Raw genomic sequence first — 6,000 nt, 5'->3', positions numbered from 1 at the left:
TTGCCAAATGTAGAGCTGACTTCAGATGCTGGGTGACACAAATGATGAAATTATCAAATTGCAGGTGATGTATAGGACAAAATTTACGTCTCTCTGCTGTGAGGTGATTTGGGGAAGCTGAAATTCTCCAAATGATCTCAGGAAGGAAATATTTCTAAAGCTATAGAACTGATGGAGACATGATAATATATTGGTTCCATATAGCTCTTATTAGTAAATTATAGCTAGAAGGAAGTTGCTGGGAAGATAATACTGGGCACTTAAGGATTCCTGTTTTTGAAGCAATTTTCACAAAACTGACAGTTAATGTACTGTCTGACTTGATAGATTCTATTTTGCTGAGTGACACAAAGATGAATCCACAAGAAGAAAAAAAACCCTCTTATGCCTGTGTATTGTTAGGCATCAGCAAATGGTCTTTGAATAGTGCGCGACCTTAATTTCTGCAGAATTATATATATTCTGTAAAGCACATCTCATTGTTTTTACTATAGCTGTATTTATTTTTTTAGTTTTATATCTCTATGTTGTATTTCACATCTACTGTCCATAATAAACACAAGAATGAGTTCAGTGCTCTCATTTCAGACTGATTAGTATGTATCATCTTCGTATGTAGTTATTTTTAGGTTCAAATCAAGGCTACTAGAATTTGTACAAATCACACTAAAGGGAAAAGAGGAAAATTTATTTTACCTCCTTAATACACATCATTCCTCCTTAAACTGTGGAATCACAATGATATATATAAATTTACTAAGAAGGCAAGTGATGATTAGAAGTTTCAGGTATTCAGATGTGATGATAACTGTCCACATTTATATGGGGAAGGGTTCCAAAATGCAGATACTTTCTTAAACTTTATACAAAGCTTTTACCTGCAGTCTTGACTAGAAGTATCTCTGTGTTCCTGCCATGAGCAGAGAGCTTCTGGTCTTAATATTTGAGAGCAGACCAAAATTTCACTTTTTTTTTTTTTCCCCAAGGTTGGTTTGTGCTCTGGGGTAGAAACTTAAATCAGTTCACAGTAGAGCGTGTTTGTTCCTTCTTAGCTGATGTGCCAGTCTATTGTTTGGGTAATGACTATTAGCAGGGAAAGTAATTTTTTATTGTAATCCGTATACTTATTTTTTTAAAAATAGAAACTTTTAAGGCATTTAAATTGTCATCTTGGTTTTAGCCTATGAAGTGCAACAGAGTTGGATTAAGAGCACTTATTTTTTTTAATCAGTTATTTGGAAGATAACATGTCCATTCAGCAGACTTGTCTCCCAAAGCCACTAGGGTGATTGACAGATCATGCTCCCTTGGAACTCATCTGCACTTTACCAATCTGTTCATGAATGCTTATCTGTCCCCAACAGATAAAATGAATATTTCCCCTGTTATTCAGGATCCTATTATTCATATCCACTGTCTTATGACCAGTAATATTAAAAGCAACCTTTTCAGTATAAAATTTCTATACCCAGATAATCACAAAATAATGAGGAAACATCAAAAAGTGGATGACGGAAAATTTGCAGTTTTTTTACTTTTAATTTGCTGTGGGAAGTGGACAGTGAATGGAATAATAATTGGGTTAATGACAATTTTCTTAATATAGTTCTACTTGTGATGACACCTAAAACTCCAAACTTGGAAAGGAGAGTTTTTAATTTGGTTCTTTCTGTACTTACTGCTGAACAGTTTCTCAGCTTGTGGTAATTGTTACAGATATCATTTGTATGTGAGATGGGTAAGAGAATTGAATTACTCATATTTACAGACACTTCCCTTTACATGTTGGAGGTTTTTTTGCGGATTTCTTCTGCTATTGGTTTTGCAGGATATTTTAATTTAATTTGTTTCAATTTCAGCTGTTTCTGATAATAAATTCAGAAACAGAAATGCAGGATTTTTCTTTTGCTAATACATCCAAGTGGCCGTTTTTTAGACTAGTATCAGCAGATCTTTATAATGCTGTAAAAAGAGAGATGTCATTTTACGGTTGATTTGCCAGGTGGAAGTGCATGTGCCTGGGCTTTATAGCCTGCACTCAATGACTCTGTAAAAATCAGGAAGCAGTGAGCTTACTAGGCAGGTACTACAGAGGTAGCCTGTGTGGCTTTTTGGGAGCATGATGGCACATGCAGGTGTCTGCAGCTGGACTGCGGGACATACAAAATGTACAAAATCCTCCCCTTCTGCCTGGGCAGAATACTTAAATGAGGATAATAAATGTGTTGGGCAAGTGCTAACCCAAGTGATCCATACACAATTACAAGCCATTTGGGGCCACGCATGTGTCTAGATAAGTGTGGTTTTATCCCCTAGAAAGAATGACAGCAGCTATAGCTGCCTTTGTCAGACAAAATGCTCTGTTTTTCATTGAAATAAAGAAGGTTTATTCACAGTTAGGTGTTTAGTTTGCTTTCTTTGATAGAAATTGCAGTCTAAAAAATGAACTTTGCAGACAGAAATTTCATCCTTTGAAATGCCTCCTGTGAGTTTTCTTTCCTTTATTTTTTTTGTTTTGTTTTCTTTTGTATTGAGTGAGAGGTTGTTGGAATTGATTTGTTTCTATGGAGTTTTACAATGCAAGCAATTTATCAAAAAAACTCTAGTGGATTCTGCTGCTGACTCACTGGTTTCAGGATGATGTGAGATGCTGAAGCTTCAGGTTTTTTTTCCATGTATTCTCATGCATGAGGGCTCTGTTTTACTTATATTTGCAGTGTCAAGTGTCAAAAATTTGAAAACTTCCAGTTTGATGTTATTTTTATAGTTTAATAGTTTTTACAACTTCTCCTTCTTTTAGGAGCAGAAGCTCCTACTTCTTGTAGGAGTTTGTTGTTAGTTTTCTATTATATTCCATCTTCTAAGTGTTTGACTTGATAACTTACAACTTTTTCCTAACATGCTTTTTCCTGTTGTTCCCTACAATATATGACTGAATGTCTGCACTTATAAAAACTTGTGTTGCCTTCTTTTTATCGTTCCCATTCAAATCTCATATACTAGTTTTCTCAATTACATCAAGGAAATTCTTTCAATTTTGCAGTAAAGTCAGAGGATGAAAGTGTGCTCTGACAATATTATTTTATTAACCTGAGCAACTCACTTAATACTATCTGGCTTACTTTGTTTTGCTTGCAAAAGTTTCAGAAATATTAATTTCCTCTGTGTTTTGTTCAAGTAGCTATGCAAAAAATTCTGCTGCCTGAAAGTAAACAAAAATATTTTTCAGAAAAAAAACCCAAAACAACCCCCACAAAAAACCCCAAACACAACAAAAACCCCACAAAAAACCCCAAACCAAAACAGAAAAAACACAATGCCCCAAAAAAACCCTCAACAACAAACAAGACAAAAAAACCCAACCAAACAAAACAAACATATGTCTGAAAAGGCTTGATATAAAATCTCTTGGAATCCATGTAGAATGAGAGTAAATTCCGACAGGTCAGCCAGGTCATGACAGTCATGTATTATAAGTATGGTAGAGTCCTGTCTCTCATAAAATGTTCCAGGACTATCAACTCTTTCTACAAAGATTGTACAGGATTTTTAGTCTGTTCTTAGATCTTAGGATAAATTAATTCACCATAAATTAATGTTGAGCTACATATGGATTATTTCAGAATTTAGTAATTAGAATTAGTCTTTGCGAACATATGGGTGGAGTTTGAGATGCAAATACTCTAAATAACAATGATGAACATTTCAAATACGTTTATTCATCTGTCAGTAAACAACTCCCCACCTCTCTTCTGCTATTGTGTTTCTTAGCAACTGCTGCATTTCTCTTTGAGCTAGAGTTTCCTTGACAATACTTGTAGCATATTGTACATGTATATGAGGCATTTAATTCAAAGGGCTTGATAGTCCAAGAATGTCTTTGTGAAGCAACATAGAAATGCAGCTAGTGTGTGGGGAAAAAAAAAAGAAAAAAAAAGAAAAGAAAAAAAAAAAGAGTAAGTAGGCACAGCACTCTGGCATGATTTGGTAGAAGGAATGGGAAAAGAGGAAACAGGGGTCTGGGCTAATTGTGACATGCATCACTTCAGATGGAGTGAAGATAGTCTCTGACTAAAATTCATCCTCTCTGTCTTCAAGTTAGCAAGGTGTCATTTAGACTGTTGGAGGAAAGCAGATGAACAGTCTATCTTGTTTGGGCATTAGTTAAATTATCTCTTTTGATCCTGAGGAATTTTAGAAATCTCTAGTCTTTCTGTAGTCTAAGCCTCTTCACATGCTGTGTTGAAATTATTAATCCTCTTCCCTACATGCTATTTTCACCTTTTATTTCCAAGACACTGTTAAATAGCTGGACCCCTCTGTGGCAAGCAAACTAGCTGTCTAACTGCATGCCTCTCCCTGCCCTTGTCAGCTCCTGCATCAGGAGTAAGCAACTGCTGTATTCCTGTTGCCTGTGATTTGGTTATGAAACACAGACAAGGTGCCACCTTTCTTGAGATCTAAATATATCACCAAAAACCTTTTATTTAGGTGATCTCAGAAGCAAGTTGCTTTAAGTTTCTGTATTTCTGTATTCTAACATTAAGAAATTAATATTCTTGTTACCTGAGGATCTGGTTATAGATTTGCGATGATTTCCCAATTCAGGGAAAGCAGGATTTTTGTTTAGGGTAACTTATCAGGTCCAGACAGAGGAATCCTATTTTTTTTCAGCTTCTCTGTTATAACTCTTCATTGATACTATAAATCTAATTTTCCAGACAGCCTGTTCTTAGGAGGCACAAAAGGATGTGAATTCTCAGATGCTTTTAATTGTATTTTTCTTTCCCTTTTTCATGTTTGCAGCTTTTGTTGCTTTCTATTTCCACTTGTCCCATTTAATTTTGTGAGCAGAAAGAACCTGGAAGCTTAAAGATACTGGTCTGGAACTATTCATCAGCTAGACAAATTTGCCAGGGATTGTGATTCTGTGATTTTGCTTCATATATTTTCTTCAGAGGATGATTGCAGTTAAATGTTACTTTGCATTCAAAGTAGTTGTAGATTCCCTGTCTGTTATCAGACCGTAAGACGTTTTTCTGAGGTCTCAAAAAATCCTTCACTGGCTCTCAAAACTCCTGTTATTTGGAATGCTAAAAAGCATAATTTGTTACAGAGAAATCCATAAAAAGTGAATAAATCAACAAATTCCTTTTTCAATCACAACCCATTTTAATAACATGAGCGTTCCTAAAAGTTTCATTTATGAATCTATTACTAATTGCAAGTTATTTTGGTACACTACCCCAGAAATACTGACTTAAAATCAGTTCCAGAGCTGAAAATAAGTGTGCAATAAAGATTTTAACGGAAAATTAAATTACTGCAATTGGCTGTCACCTGATTAAACTACATTGAATGGATTATCAGTTTTGGACTGTGTGCCATATATTTATATTATTGAAATGTTTTTCCACCTTTGGGAAAATATCAAAACAACCAACAGCCAAAACCAACTTGACTGTAGACATATTTTGGAATAACACCTGAGTTCACAAAGCAAGGAAAGCAATTCCTTATGCAGTCACTGCTGGCTCTGATGCATTGGCAGGACTGTAAGAAAAGAACTATCACAGCTGCTTCTGTAGTCTGCTCTGATGACTTTTGTGCTGAACTGTTTCCACCCTGTGATTAATGGTGAAGTTTATCTTGCAGAGCTGTCATGTTGGCATCTTTCACTAGTACAGCAATCACTTTAATTAAAAAAAAAAAAAAGGTACTTATATTGGCCACTTTATTTTTGTAATCAAGGACAGGATGCACCAGCTTTTAGCTCAAACTGGTCCATTATGTACACTTGAGAAATGAGTCACACTCAGAGACTCTTAGAATAGGCTCTTGGTGGGAAGACAGACAGGCTCAAATTCCCAGATGTGAATCTGCTTCAGTGTTTTTATATGGTAAAGAGATCCAAGGCAGCAAGGGAAGGACTTTGAAGTTCTTGGTTTAGAGTTTATAGATATGCTACAGTGACAGCAACTTTATTTGAGATGTGTTTAT

This window comes from Chaetura pelagica, unplaced genomic scaffold (assembly GCF_000747805.2).
Source record: "Chaetura pelagica isolate M959 unplaced genomic scaffold, ChaPel_1.0 scaffold205, whole genome shotgun sequence".
NCBI lineage: Eukaryota > Metazoa > Chordata > Aves > Apodiformes > Apodidae > Chaetura > Chaetura pelagica.
The sequence above is the reverse complement of the archived record's forward strand: the minus strand, read 5'-3'. Positions refer to the sequence as shown.